Source organism: Lineus longissimus, chromosome 3, assembly GCF_910592395.1.
Source record: "Lineus longissimus chromosome 3, tnLinLong1.2, whole genome shotgun sequence".
Taxonomy (NCBI): domain Eukaryota; kingdom Metazoa; phylum Nemertea; class Pilidiophora; order Heteronemertea; family Lineidae; genus Lineus; species Lineus longissimus.
Genome location: NC_088310.1, coordinates 2,912,976 through 2,928,219, shown reverse-complemented (window position 1 = coordinate 2,928,219; position 15,244 = coordinate 2,912,976). Strand labels below are relative to the sequence as shown.

The 15,244-nt window shown below is 42.4% G+C and overlaps 1 protein-coding gene across 5 annotated transcripts in view; it reads left to right on the top strand.

Moving 5' to 3' along the window:
* Positions 1-15,244, top strand: part of LOC135484725 (homeobox protein OTX2-like) — a 39,629-nt gene that overhangs the window by 13,674 nt on the left and 10,711 nt on the right. For 3 of the 5 annotated variants that reach the window (XM_064766378.1, XM_064766380.1, XM_064766375.1), the window contains exon 3: positions 14,748-14,938. The exons of the other annotated variants lie outside the window; for them this stretch is intronic. The gene's annotated coding sequence lies outside the window, so the exon portion shown is untranslated. The remainder of the gene's footprint in view (positions 1-14,747; positions 14,939-15,244) is intronic. 5 annotated transcript variants of the gene reach the window in all.

Below are 15,244 nucleotides of genomic sequence, written 5' to 3'. Positions count from 1 at the left end.
TCGTCTTCAAACATATTTTTAATTGGTAAAAAAGTAAGAATTCATCAGCCGTGTCTCCTGACGTATGATGTTTTCGCCTATATTCACGCCGGGCCGGCACTCACTTTCAAACGGGAGCTGCAGGGAAACATCAAAGGGTAGTAGACAGGATGAACACTAGCCTACGTATGTGATAAAAGGCACTCTTTATCAGAAAGGTAGAACCTATGTTTCGGAAGAAATAAAGTTGACCTATAACATCACTCCTGAATGCTGGTAGCGGACGGGTGTAGGGTTCTCAAAGCTACCCAACCGATGGAGACAATAACCCGATCGAATATCCCTTCCCGGTTTCAAAGCAAGAATAGTATTCACGAGGCGCGCTCTTCGATACGTTTCAAAACAAGATGGCCGCCCTTCAATGAAATTTCTAAAAGATTTAAGCTGCAATTTTATGTTTTATTTGCATCGTCTACATTACAAAAAGGAGTCGAAGCTAGCACTGTTCTTCTACTGGGGCAGCTTTTGATAACAAAGCTCTCTTGCAATGTTACATATGATGCAACTGCAGCAGATCGATTCAAGCGGAAGTTGCGAAGGACAGATGATATTTTTTCAAGATGGCGGCTGACTTTCGGTGTCGTTGATGTAGATAAATATTAGCAATGAGGCAACATTACTCAGTTTCCTGCATTGTGAGCATTTGTTATTTGTTTACCGATCTATCGTAATTACGTGTAGTACAAATAATTATTGCTTACCGCTCCAACCTGAGAAAGGTTCCACTCAAGGAAAACTGCCTCCTATTCTGCTGCACGAGTTTTTCTCTGTCTCGCCTGTCAATGGCGGTGCTCAGACCGCTCGTATTGCGCTTCTACAGAAGCAAAAATCCTAAGTGTCATTTTACCAGTTTCGCCCAGAGTTATGCACGCTGAATCTCACTTTTCCTGTCTCATCTCCCACTTGAAGAACAAAAGGCTTTTATTGTTGCATTTCTTGCTGCCGGGAATCTAGGCCTAAAATTGCCAACGGGTATTGTGTTCGTGATGTTGTAGCGTGATTGACAGCCTCGTGTGACAACTTATACATTAAGGCATCATTTTATGAGTGTCATGACATCGCGTTTCATCGTTTTGGATTTGTTTGCCAATTAACCTATTGAGTAGCTGTTGAGTAGGGGAAATAAAGAGACGGGAAATCGATCCCCGGTGGATTCGCGATGAAGCGCCGTGTTTCCGCCATCTTGCCGTATTGTCGCATCTCGCGATGGGTGTAACGGCAAGTATCGATAGTCTCTTGACACCACCTGTATCCCAGGGGCCTGCATCGTAATACGAGGAATTCAAACAGAACGCAGAGACTCGGAAACAAAACGATTTCTCGTAAGCGAATCCTTCCTACTCGAACCTGATCCGTCGTTTTATAATGACTGTTTGCTTCTAGATAATGCCTTGCCGTTTAATGGTATATCTAAATATACAGTGTGACATTAAATATACACTATGCAATCACGTTTTTTTCTTCATTTGGTATGAAAAACGACGTGCCTCCGAAATGAACAGTCGCCAGCGCTGCTAAGAATATTTCTCTCAAAGCATTTGATAGTTTCATTTCATGAGGGTACGGGACTGGGGTGTCTCCTTTGTTTCAGAATGTCACTGAATGAAAGGTGACGATGGAATACATACAATATCAAACGCCAACTTCGTCAAGAAAAAATGAGGCGTTGTTTGCACAAATCTGAAACGGGCGACAGGGAGACGTGGTGGCAAGTGGCATAAACTTACAATCGTATTCATTATTCAGCCTCAGCTTTTATTTCATAGGTTGTAAACATTTGTTTCAACCCCTTGCGAATACGACAATGAAAAAACAGGTCGTCAAAGTCACCGAGCTTGCTCGAAAATCAACTTTAGCATCGCTTACCCACTACATGCGTCGTTCTTCGAAGCCCCAGCATCGATCATGATGTGAAGAACTCCCAGTGGATTTGCCCGGCTAAACGATTGATAACAAACTTCTTTTAATCATCCTCCCAAGTAATTATCACATTTGAAGACGTCTTTTAATTTACTCCGCATCATTCACGTAACGGCTGCAGACGACCGTAACATATTAAGTCATCGGGTCTGCAGCTAACCGTTACTCTTTGGTCAACAACAATGTCGGAGTGGCTCGTTTCGTGACTAAACCTCGTGATTGCCGGCATCTGAATGCATGCAAAGAATAGATAAAGATCGAGCATAATGCCACAAAACTAATTCATCTAAACATTAATTTTCTCCGAGTCGCCTGGAAGGAAGCGCCGTGAAGCTGGCCATTTAATCTCTAAGATGACAAGAGAGCCCACTGTTGGTGATTCCCGGGTCCTCCCCGGTGATTCTCCCTCGGTTTTAGTTGATGAAATTAATTTGGTAGCAAGGTCTATTCATCGCCTCCCAGAAGCCAACACAAAGAGCCCTAGGGTGATTAATATTTTTAGCTTCGTCTTTCATTCGCTGGCTGTCCATATGTTGAGAAATCATATCACCTTATAATGGAGCTAATGTGAGCGCGTCTAATGGGGCTGTATTATCATTGATGAATAAGGGACAGTCGTGATATAACATCGCAGTTGGGAGGATGTCACAGGGCGATTGGTCACTGACTAGGTACAAATAAATACCATACTAGCAGGACCCTGAAAGCCAAGCCCGTGAAAGGGAGTCCTCAGGTCTGCAAAGATCTAAGTATGTTGATTTTTTTGCTAATCCGTATTAAGTTAACGTGACCTTCGGCTCTATCGGGAAATATGAATACCGTTTTTCTGGTCCGATATACAGCTGGTTCGGCTTGCATTCAAGGGCGGAATTACAGAGTTCATGGAAGGGGGATATTTGGCCTCCCTTTTCTTATTCTGAGATGATCGATCTCTGTATCAGCAGCAGTGTATATACACTGCATGCTGGTATAAGCAAGGATACTAAACCCAAGGTCACTTCCAGTCGACCGCTTGGAGCAACTGCACAGTTTTTGGCCAATTTTGTGACAAGTGAATCATAGGAAGTCTCCCTGTTGCTGTTCGGCAAACTCGTGCAACCATCTGATACTGCCTTCATATAGAGTTTTCCTCACGAGTCTTTGCAGCTGACGTACATACGTCGACGTCTGTCAGACGTTACTCCACAAGCCACTTCGGTCGCGGCAATTTTTCCCAGTTTATGAAAAAGTCACATCATTATTTTCTTAGATATTTCTATGATATTTCTAAGATGTATATGCACTTATGAAAGTGCATTACGTCTGTTTTGACGCGCTCCTCCTATTTCGCCAAAAAAAAGACGCATACATACATTTTGTATACGAACAGACCTTGCTTTTTACAAGGCACTTCAGAAGATTCTGATGAAATCCACATCACCTCAAGTCTGCCAAGACAACGCGTGCATTGTATGTAGATATGTGTACAAAAAGCACAGTAATTCGGTCTAACGTGTTAAAAAAAGAACATGTGTGTATCTACGAAATGAATTCGTAGGAGTATGTACAATGTACCACGCGGAAATAGATGACTTTGGAAGCTGCGGCGGAGTCAAGGGTGGCGGGGAAAAACAGCTATGTTACCTGATAAAAGGAGCAAAGTAATTAATTTGTTATTAACTTGATGAGTCGTCTGCGTCGTCTGCTATTGTTGCAAGCGGCTGGGCTATGACTTTGCTACATGTCTCTCGATGTGGATGCCCCGCCTTACGCAAGTCATTCTTTCAACAATTTATTACGCGAAAAACATCAAAGGAATCCTGTTTTATTCCCGCGGGTTGCGAGAAGCATTGTAAATGATTAACACATATCTTAGGAATGACGGCACAGGGATTCACGCCATCCAAATTGGCGGTCGTCATCATGCAGACGACAAGCAATTCCTTTCCTACATCGTTTATCGGAAGTGAAGTGTCGTCTACGCACGTGTACAAGATGCTAAATGAACTGAAATTGAAAAGCGGTACTGCTGAGGAACTGTCGTACCAGGAAATCTTTTTATTGGTCAGATACAGAGGTAGAGAGCCAAGGAACGTTGATATCCGTTTCCGTTGAAGCTTAATGTCTGATGTGCAGCGGCTATCTGCTTTTCTTTGCTGATTTTCGTATCCTGTGCTTTTGATGCGCGCTACAGAGGTTAAATTTACATCATTGGTCTAAAATACCCCCTCACATTTGCTAGAGTGTATTTTGGGAACGATACAGATGCCAACCAATGCTCTGATTTGATAATTTTTTAATCATTCTGAAGCAATATTTAAGTTCTCGGCTTAAGTGCAAAAACGTGACTTTTATACCATACCTTCAACAATGCTTTGAGCTGACTTGACTACAGCACATTGTAACACATTGGCTATATCCTGTACAGTGTGCCACACAATGTCCACTTCGCAGACATTTTCATATCATGTTCGTTCATTTCCTGCTTGGCTGGTTGATCGAAGCCCCTAATCCTCCTCACGTTACTGGAATGAACATCCCAGGAGGTTGGAGGCGGCGGGAAGCTAGTGGCGATGCTCGACAACAATACACGCTACGAGACAGAAATGTATTGTAGTTTTTGGTAGCAGTTGTAAACAAAATTCTAAGAGACACCTAGGTACTATGTATGGGGGTTTGGGTACAGTCCGGGGAGGCTGAGAACGGCGGATAATGTGGCTACGCTTGACGGCAATACTGGTTATAGGAGTGCAACGCATTGTAGTTTGTGGTAGTTGTAAGAGTAAAGCACTGGGAGGTGATTTAAACTAAAACAGCAGTGATTTTTCCAGCGCGTGTCGTTGTTGAAGATCAACTATGGCCACAACTCGAGCATAAAACTTTGGCTCATACATTATCGTGACCATTTTGAAACTAGATATTTCGTATTCGAGGCACCTCTGTTACTTTCTGAAGACGCATTTCCTGATTCCGCAACGTCTTTTTTGATGTATTAATTTTCTTAACAAACCAACTGGTGCACAAGCCACACACGATCTCACAACCATCACTTCTTGTCAAACGCAACGCCAATCATACGCAACGTTATACGGGGAGTTTGAAATCTGAGAGGTATCACCTCAAGTCGCGTCACGTGACCAAAGCATCGCGCAGACGACAGAGCAACCCAATCAAACGACAGAGTCATTAATGAAAATTGAAATTCTCCCCATCTCGTATCCTCATTTCTTTCAATCTTCCTCGGAGTGCCAAGAAGACTGGGCATAGACTTTTATATCCTCCCATGAAGGATGCGAATTGGGTGTCGTGTTACTTGAGACCAACTCCCCGATCGGCGCAGCGCAAAAGTGCCCTAGGTTCCGTTGTAGAAATAACACGAAAGAACGGCTTTTGATGTTGGCTGTAAGCGGACTCTTCTGTTCCACCTGCTCCTGCCCGCCGGACAGAGCCACCGAGCCGAGATAACTGAAAAACCCTTGTTGATTTCCCTCGAGCTTCTAACCTATTCGAAACCGCGTTGAGAAATTTCGATTTTTCGAACGTATCATGTATAATCTATTAAACGAGTGTAATTTCTTCTGTATTGAGCTGCAGGAGTGTTTAGAGCTGCAGTTATTGCTGAAAAATCTAGATTTCGGTGTGTTGTGTGGTGAAAGAAGCAGATGTATTCACTGTTGTTGACTATATACCCGCAAGTTCTTGTTCTCCGTTATTGGAAAAGGAGGGTTCGAGTATTAATACGTCATCGGAAGACTTTGAAAGGAAATCTGGTATCATAGGCGAAGGCAAGGGCAGCACAAAAGTGGCGAACGACCCTTTTTCAGGGGAAAGTAATTTTTTGCATCTGGACAAGTCTCTGCTACATCAGTGTGACATTTGAAGGTCACGTAAAGAATATACAGTATAGGTCAAACTTTGGAGAACAATACATGTCGAAAACCAATAAGCAATCACATCGGGACATGGAAGGCATTGGTGCCGAGAACATCGAATGAAGGTATTGTACGGCACATGCTGTTCAGAAGGGGGCAAACACCGTATGCAGACAAGACACAACCGCTGGCTATGCGAGGTGCTATTCCTGAATCTGAACTTCCCTGGTCCTTGCTCTTGTTTCCCGATTCGTTTGGTTATAATTGTCAAAACGGATGACCCTTAAATAATGCTTCTCGCCACATGGACAATGGAGCAGGGGGTAGTGAGGCAGGGGAGCTGCGGTATGTCCTGTGCAACAATGACAAATGTTTGGACAGTTCGGAATGAAAACAGCCTCGCAAAAGGGAGTAAAATCAGCCAACGAACTTGGCATTGATGGTCGCGTAGCAAGAGGAAGCGACCCTAATGAAAAGGTGGTGAACTTGTCCAGCCCGGGTGAGGCTGCTTCCTGGGGTGTTCTTTGGTCAACTTCTGGTTTGGTGGTTATACCCGGACACTCGTGAAATCCCCCATAAATCATAGCTTACTATAAGCCTGCTGATGGTAGAGGGTCAGTCAACGGTCCGTGAAAAGTCGTCTGCATGTGATGAAAATTCGAAGCAGAGAATATTTGAATTTATGGGAATTTGTTGTTTCGTAGAAAACACACTGTCATAGCTAAAGTGAGGATCTGATTGATCTAACAAGGGTTTTGTTCGTTGACCGCCATTTTGCGTGGACTCATATCAATTTGTGGTGGAATAGACTCACCCACCATTACCAGCAGTGTGCACTCTTGCCGTTTCCTATATTGCATCCCTCGAAAAAGCTTGAACAGCGTTTATTTGGTGTTCGTGCACTGCAGTAGACGGCCAAGCCACCAAGCTGGAGATAATGTACCGATAGAGTATACAGGTACATGTATGGTCAAGCCATAATGGTCTTCTTGCATACTTTGCCGTAATAGGTATTGGTTCCGCCAAAGCCAATACTTGATGAAAATATAACTGTTGCCATCGTTACGGCAAAAACAATGGTAGAAACATCAGGGTGATATCAATATTCTGTGAGTATTTCCGATAGCCGCTTGTTTTTCTGAAGAAGGCATTTTTGTTTTGATCCCGGACAGGCATCAGATCGGTACACGGATATGCTGACCGTGGAAAAATAACCGGCACTGCATCTGACTAAATCTTCTTTTATGCAGTGGCTGCATCTAACGTGGGTGTCTAAAAAGTATTACGAGAAGATAAAAGAATTGTGGTGGACTGCGTGTGTGTTTGTTCAAAAGATACCCGTAATGTACGTCGCCGCTGAAGTTTTTGGTGTTGAACTTTGGAGTCATAAATGAAGTCGGTTGTTCAAATACATGTATATGCAGCATCAACAGCATATATAGCTTTGTTCAAATTTGGAACTTAGGACTCGCTGTGGACTGAAAAGTTGTGCCGTTCGTTTGTTTTTATTTTTGAGGTGTACCGTCTGACGCATCTGCATGTCTCGATAGAGGCCGTTGAATCACCTGCACCTAAAGATTTTTTTTTAAATACGACCTCTAAATGTTCGCCAATCAAGTTCCTTTGCCTTTCTGAGGAACCGAGACATTGCAATATATCCTGCAGTGCCGGGAAACCAATATTGCACAAGAAATCCAAACCGATGGTTCAAACACCGTTCTCTAAACGTTGTTTTCTAACCACACCGCTCGCTATTTGAACACACGTCGGCGAGTAAACCAAAAATACCGTGGATTAATGTTAAAATTCAATCTTCCACCTATCATGGTTCAATAATTAATTAGCCCAATGTTTGCTGTGCCAGTGTTGCATTAATCTGTCATTTACGGCCAAATATACTGGAGCATCCATTTCCCTTGTCGTATTCCAACGTAAGACAGGTGCGAATCTGGCGGCGTCGTTGCTGTCAGCGTTTTCAGACAATGCGGATGGGACATTGTCTGACGTTGGACCCGTCACAACAAAAGAGAAACGAACATTTAGCTATCTGGCGATGCTTTAGGGCTATGTTTACCCCGTCAACTCACCCGGTGTGCGTGTTGCGCCCTCTCAGCGGGTATTGGTTTTAACTTCTGCCCAATTTGTATTCAGATTTAATTTTTCGAATGATAACTCAGTCAGTGCACATCCAGAACCTATCCATGTTCTACACGTGCATTGTTGGTATAAATCCAGAAGTTCTTGCATCACATGTACGGACCGCCCTCTTTTGACCCAATTTTATCCTCTGCTGTCTATGCATGCACCTTACATACATGCCCGCCTGCATGTGTCCACATGTGTCACCATTCAACACTGATACTTGGGTTTATCGTGAAATCTGGTCGATACTCAATCAAATCAAGGGCAAAATTCATTAATCTATAAATGGCAATCTCACCGACACATTAGACTAAAATTCCATGTAATATCGCAACGGAGTGCGACAGGCGTTGGTAAGGTTGTCATCCCAGTGACAGGGGTCGCGTGACTTGTCAGCAAACCTCCACCGTTATGTGTCCTGATAACCTATGGACAAGAAATAATAGAAGGCTATTTTGGCGGAGTTAATATGCCAAATGGTCCTTCAGACTGTTCGCGACAACTCCCCTTACAACCAGATCGACACCCTGCATGTTCTTTTCTCCTGTGTCGCCTACACCGCAAGAGACCAAATTTGACATAATTAATTTGAGTTGATGCACATTAGTAAATCACTGCGCCGTACTCCCATGTTACTACACATTGGTAACCATTATGGAGTAATTTGTTAAGAACCCTCGACACCGCCATGATTGCTTTCTGAATCAACTATACTAATTAATTAGTTTGGGTTGCATCTCGTGCATTTCATGCAGCTTTCACAAATTAAACAATTCGCTAAGTCATCGTTCCCGTAGCCCGCGGCACGACAGCAACGCGCACCATTTCAACGCTCAGCGCGTTCAGTGGGGATTGCAGGGTATTAATTGATAAAAACGGGGCACGGAATCAAAATGACTGCTCTAGCTGTTTATGACGATTGCCCATCAGGCATTCAACATACATGTATCCACAAATACATGTGTATCTATCGGTGTGAACGCAATCTCGACCTCACGAACGGAAGTCCTGAAGTTTCGGGTGTGCTGTTCCAGTCACTATACTTCGAAAATGCATCACAAGTTGTACCAATTTGGTGATGATTAATTAGTGTTGGGCTGCTTGCACACGAGTGAAAGCGGTGCGCACGGTAGGTCATATTTCACGAAAGGTCGCCGGAAGAGTCCCAAGTGGCGGCCATTTTCTCCACTGTTGACGATGTCGCCAATGTGGATACGAGCAATTAGCGCGGACCGTGAAATTTGCGAACAAAAAGACAACCGGCGAATTTTACACAAACAAAACGCATCAAATTATCCAACCATCAATTATTCACCGGTTCCTTTCATCATCTGCTTCTATCGTCGAATGCCTTTCACGCATTATTCGCGCCGTTGGCTGGGGATTCCTTGAGGAATTTCGCGGGATGGTTGGAAGAGGACGCGGCCTTGCAGCCGTAGCCTCAATGGCGTCCCCGGACAATTCTCGGAGTGACGAGACACCTGAGCGCGAGACAACCTCATACCGTACTAAGTTCCTCCCCGGTCGCATCCCACTATGCTATGCAGCACACGTATTGCATTACAAGCTGAAAAAGTTTTCATGGAGATGAGGCTGAGTCTTGAGTGCGCCGAACTCGTTTCGCTTTTCCACAAATTTTGTAATTGGGTGCTACGCGTGTTGCAAATGTAGCTTCCGGCCTGAGCGTCGTCTGAAAAAATAATTTGGCGCTAAGTAATGACATTGTCACAATTATCAGGGCATTTTCACTGATAAGTCAATATCTTCTTCAATTCTTGCCATAATTATGTAACTGAAACCGGGTTGATATCCCCGTACCTGAACTCTGCCAACACGCAGTGTCAATTGGTGGCTTGGGATGAGACGGACGAACGAAGTGTCAAAGAATCTGGTAATAAATGGAAATAAATGGTAAAATAAAGTTGAAGCTTTGTCAAGATCATCGAAACCAAGTGAGAGATCGTTTTGCCTGACAACATCATGCCAGCTAACTGTCGAAGTGTCTCATGTTGCCTCAATCTGTAGTAATATGCCAGTGCGGATTGAGGGTGTATTTTGTCATTGCAATGACGAATGATATTCCGCATGCTTTCTCAAGCTGATCGTGACTGAGGGACCCCGGTGCCATTCGCCATTTCAGTGACGAGTTACGGTTCTCATGCTTTCTGAAGATGACTGTACTCTGTGCGCGAGTTGTTCCCATGTTGTTTTCAAACTCGTGGTCATTCGTCATTGCAGTGACGTATCATATGAATCGGGGTCCGCCAACATGGCAAGCAGGAGAAGGCAGCTTTCCGCAAGTTACGCACTTCTGGCTAAACTAACTAACAACAACTTCGCAAAATGTCACAAAATATTCTCGGAGCGTGAATGACCAAGTGATGGGGACCGCTGTGTCATCATGTCGTGCATGGACGCATGGACGTGTCAAGAGTCGCAGTTATCACCTTCTCTGAATTGAACCAAGTGAAATTCGGAAGTTTTTACAACAGACCCCGACCAATTGGACACATTGCCGAGAGGTTTCGACCTGTTGGCATCTTTCCACCTTGAAGTTATGATTAAGTAGCCTTAAACTTACAACTCAATGGCATCAGAATGTGTTGGCCAATGGTCCAGTTATTTTGTGATTATTAGAATTTATGATACACGCAAAATAATAAGGGCATGCGTCATTATGAATTTCTCACTCCTGTTAATGACAACACACAAGTTGCATGTTTTTGAGTAGTTCTATTAACAGTTCCGAACAAGCACAGTGAGTTCATTTTGGTGAAATTCTTATAAAAACCAAATTCAGTGTTTATGGAACCATTGCAAAAACCTCGCATGTGGTGGTTTGGACAGCACTAGCCATGCATTCCGGTGAAACAGACCCAGCATTGCCCAACAGTTTTGTTAGAAATTCACACTTTGGTTCCAAGACAACATGGCCATTGTTTTCAAAACAGTAAATTTTGTCAAGTGGCGGGTGACTTAGTCGAACACTAGCTCGATGTACAGAAGCACACACTAATGCACTGTGTATAGTCAACCACCCAGTTGAGCTTATTGGCGTTTCTACTTTCTAATGAATCCGATTTGTGGTACTTTAATGTTTGAAATATCACCTAAACCTTTTATCAGAGATTTATAGGGATAATGAGCTAAGGAAAAATAGTGGCACGAGCAAAATAAGGCAAGAAACTGAGTCGCATTGGATGTCCTTTTAGAGAAGAACGTTCCTCCCTTTTGGTCGTTATGTGCTTCTAGACAACCTTTAGAGGCACTTTTCGCTAAGTAACACAGGGCGAATGCAAAATGTATTTTTTCTCATGTGTTCCTGGTTGTTATGAGCATTTTTCAAATATATTTCTTTATCGCGAAGCATAAGCTATTATAGGAAGGAACCATCAAACACTCATAACCAGTACAGGACCACTGGAGTGGAATCCCCGTGGCTGGGTGTGGTAGCAACACCCCCATGAGTAGCAGGATACTGCGAGCCTGCTGGGACAAGCTAATCACTAAATTGGATGAGCTCAAAATACCCTGTGATCACTTTATTCAAATCCACTCAACTTTTGGCAAACTTTTTTTATTCGACCACTATAATTTTGCCAAACTTTGTCACACGCTTTAATGGTCCTAAACTGAGTAGTTTTATTAGTTAATTGGTTATGAAAGAGACAACGATTTTCCCGACAATATTGTTAGCAGTGTTTATCTGATTTTACTTGTGAGCAAACCCCATGCAGCAACAAATAAATTTGATTTACATGATCTCTCTAGTTTCAAAGTTTGAAAGTACACCTTCAGTTTCATATTCTATATCTACAACTGTACATGTGGTTTGCCATGCCACAAACATGATAAATATTCTCCAGAAAACTTGCATTTTACTGAGACGTTCCAAGAGACCAGTCACTGACAGTGCTAACAGAGTCTTTCAAATAATTCATTTGAAAAATTCTGGTGCTAATAAACTTTTGACTTATTTATGATAAAGAAATTGTAATCAATCTACGCAGTGCAGCAATGAGAGGGTATAGTTAAAAAAGTGAGCTGTGATGGGCCACTGGTTGTTTTTCAGTCTCTCGATTGGTAAAAAGAGCGTAGGGTGTCCGGCGCAATGGTGTTGGCCCTGGTGATACAACTTCACAATTCATAAGTTCCCTCCCTGCGGAGAATTCTTATTTTGTATTTAACAAAATCTTCTTTAAAACACATAATTGTCATCTCTTGAAATCTTCTTAAAATCATTGTTATCTGTCTTAACGATTTCTTCCTGTATGTGAACCTCGGAGACAATTGTTTATGCTACGAAAACCCCGACACGGCCCTAATTAGTTAAGTCCACTAATTAGACAATTGTTGTGATTGTTTACCGTTTTCCGGTTCGAGTAAACTCTTGGGTCGCATGGTAACGTCAAAGGTATGTGAAAGAGTCCTCAACGACCGTGTCCACAACAATACTAATTAAGACCCCTTGTTAATTAAGAGAAAGGACTCATCTCTGCCTGCCCATGCAACATAACTGGTTCTCGACGCGGTCTATTGATACTGTTTTCCCTAACAGTTTTCTATTCAGAGTAAAAGTTTCCACTGATGAATATTGGGCTAATTTAAGGGTCGATTACCTAATTGTAAAGTTTGTCGCACTGTCCTTTGATGGGCACCTGCCGCACTCCACAAATGAACCTGTTCTTAAATCTGCGAAATCGCGATACCCTGGTTTTGAAAGGAGGTTTGGTACACACCAGCGGGATACCGCCAAACTACGATTGTCGCGCTTGGTGATTCTTCAGCCCGCTGGCTAGGCGGTCGCTTTTTCTTCAGTTGTTGGAAAGCAGTGCTCAGCCTTGCGTGTGGATCTCGTGAGATCATCCTCGGGCCTCTACTCCCCATCCTATTGTAATAACAGACAGTTTAACAAAACTCTCCTCCCAAAGATTTTCTCCAACTGCGCCGAGTTAAAAAGTACTCCTAACTCGAATAAAGTTTGAACGATTTTAATAAAACTGATATATATCAGCAAATAAGTTTGTACCAAAACTCTAACAATATCTCTATAAAGATGGATATATTTTGATGTGAGCATCATACTTGCATCAGACTTTGCTCTGTCCGTATCATACCACTATAATAGTTAATTCATCCGTGTCTGTTACATCTGCATTGGCTTCATCAAAGTCATCGGTAAGTCAAGTTTTCTATCCAATATGGTTTTTTCTTTTGGTATTGTCTAATTCAGTAGTTCCACCTGCTGTCCTTTAAGTTAACGTTGCGACCAACCAAGACTGATTCCCGGTAGAACAACGCAACAGAACTTTGGTCTCATGTTGCATTTTTTGAGCTGAATAAGAGAAAATGTTGACGCCATTTTGATCCAAAACGACCAGATACGCATTTTATTGAGAATTACGCCCATGTGTGAACATGTGAAGTGTTTTACTCTTGTGAAAAGTTATGCGATACTGATAGCCTACATAATCTGTTTAATATCGCTGTCGAAAGCTACAATCACAATATCGAAATCTGAATAATCAAGTCGTCTGGTGATGTTTTTATTTTGTCAGACGGTTTCTGGACTCGGCAGTCATCATGCACGTCATGGCAGCAAGTTGACATCCAAAAGCCTCCACCCAAATCCTAACACTTTGTTTATAAGCTCGTTTCTGAAATTAGCGGGTCTGATCACGTTCTCACCCATAATGTTCTGCAAATTGACTCTAATTATCATGCACACATAACATTGTGCATTTTCTCTCCCCTTTTATTGCAATGTACACAATCAGTGGTCGAACTGCGAAGTTCGCATTAGCGCCGAAGGTGCTGCCCTCCAGCGTTAAGAAATAGTACCACGTAGTTTCTATAGCGTGTACGCCTTTAGCGTGGTTTTCACGTCATTGACAATTGAAATTCTTGACTTTTTAAGCGATACATGTACCTATCAATAAAGGAATTATATATTTAATATGACAACAACAACAAATACCAGAACACCCAAAAGTTTATAGTAAAATGTAATTCCTAGGGTTCACTCATTGAATTCTTCGTAACGGGTCTAAAAGTGGTGTTGAATCATAGCCAGATGCTGACTAACGTACTGATTCATGAATTCTCAGTCTTGCAAACCTTCCCCTTGAATATAAGTAAATGAACGAACTTCCATCCTCATTAGCCGAGTCGTCAATATTGCTTATTATTGCATAGTCATCAAAATTATAAATTTCAGTATATCTTGATAGCTTTTGACATTTATCAAATGTTCGTGAATCGTAAAACACCAAGTCTCCTTCCCTTCTTCACATTAAAAAAGAACTAGATGTGTCTCTTTTGAAAACGGCTTTCTCGTATTAAAAACTGAAAAAAAATTGATAGTCCCTGTTATAAGAGGAGTATACTGATAACTATTAACTGAAAGAATAATTTAAACCAACAGTAAAATTTCTTCGAGTGGGGGGGGGGGGATATTGCCAATAACCATGTCTGTTCATGTTGTCGAACTCCGCAATATCAGGCAGCACTGAACATGCTAGTGTTCCGACCGGGCTAACCCTGACGACGCGTGCTCACAAATCCACACGGCGCTAACTCACAATCAGCAGACGATAGACGAACACGCCTTCTGATTGGCCGGCGCTCTGCGCAAATCACGTCGGCTTATGAGCGCGGTGAATAGGTAATTAAGGCAAACCCCGCCCTCCCGCACGCCCATCCAGTTAGCTTTAAGCTGTCATGCACACCGTTTAGCCAGTTAAATAAACAAGGAGCTTTCCTAAGTTTAGTGAATTCACTCAATTTTTGCTTTAGTGTTCACCACGCAGTGGCCCAAGTCACAACGTTTATCCCAGAAAAACCGATTTGCTTGGATTTAGACTAAGTTCTCCAGCGGATGACAGCCAAGTCCAGACTATCTCACAGGTCTTTGGTTTAGCAGTTAGCTGTGTGTGTGATCTTGGATTCTAGTAACTTATCATTTCGTCCTTTAATCGCATAATCTGGTACGTATATTGCTAAATCTCGTGTGCTTGTCGGGTTTAACTTTTTTTATTTATCAATGCTGTGATGATATAGATAGAGTAACTAACGTATATCGTTTTGTTTCTACATTGGGATGGTGGAGAAATATATTTTTCTTTCCAGTTATTGATTCCGTCTCAAACTTTAAACACTTTCTTTCGTAGTCAATGATTGTCATCTGAAGATATCATATATCAATGCAATGACATTATCCACACATCTTTATTTCATAATTCTTAAGTTAGAATATACTCTATTTGTTCTTGTTTGCAATGAATTTGTCATTC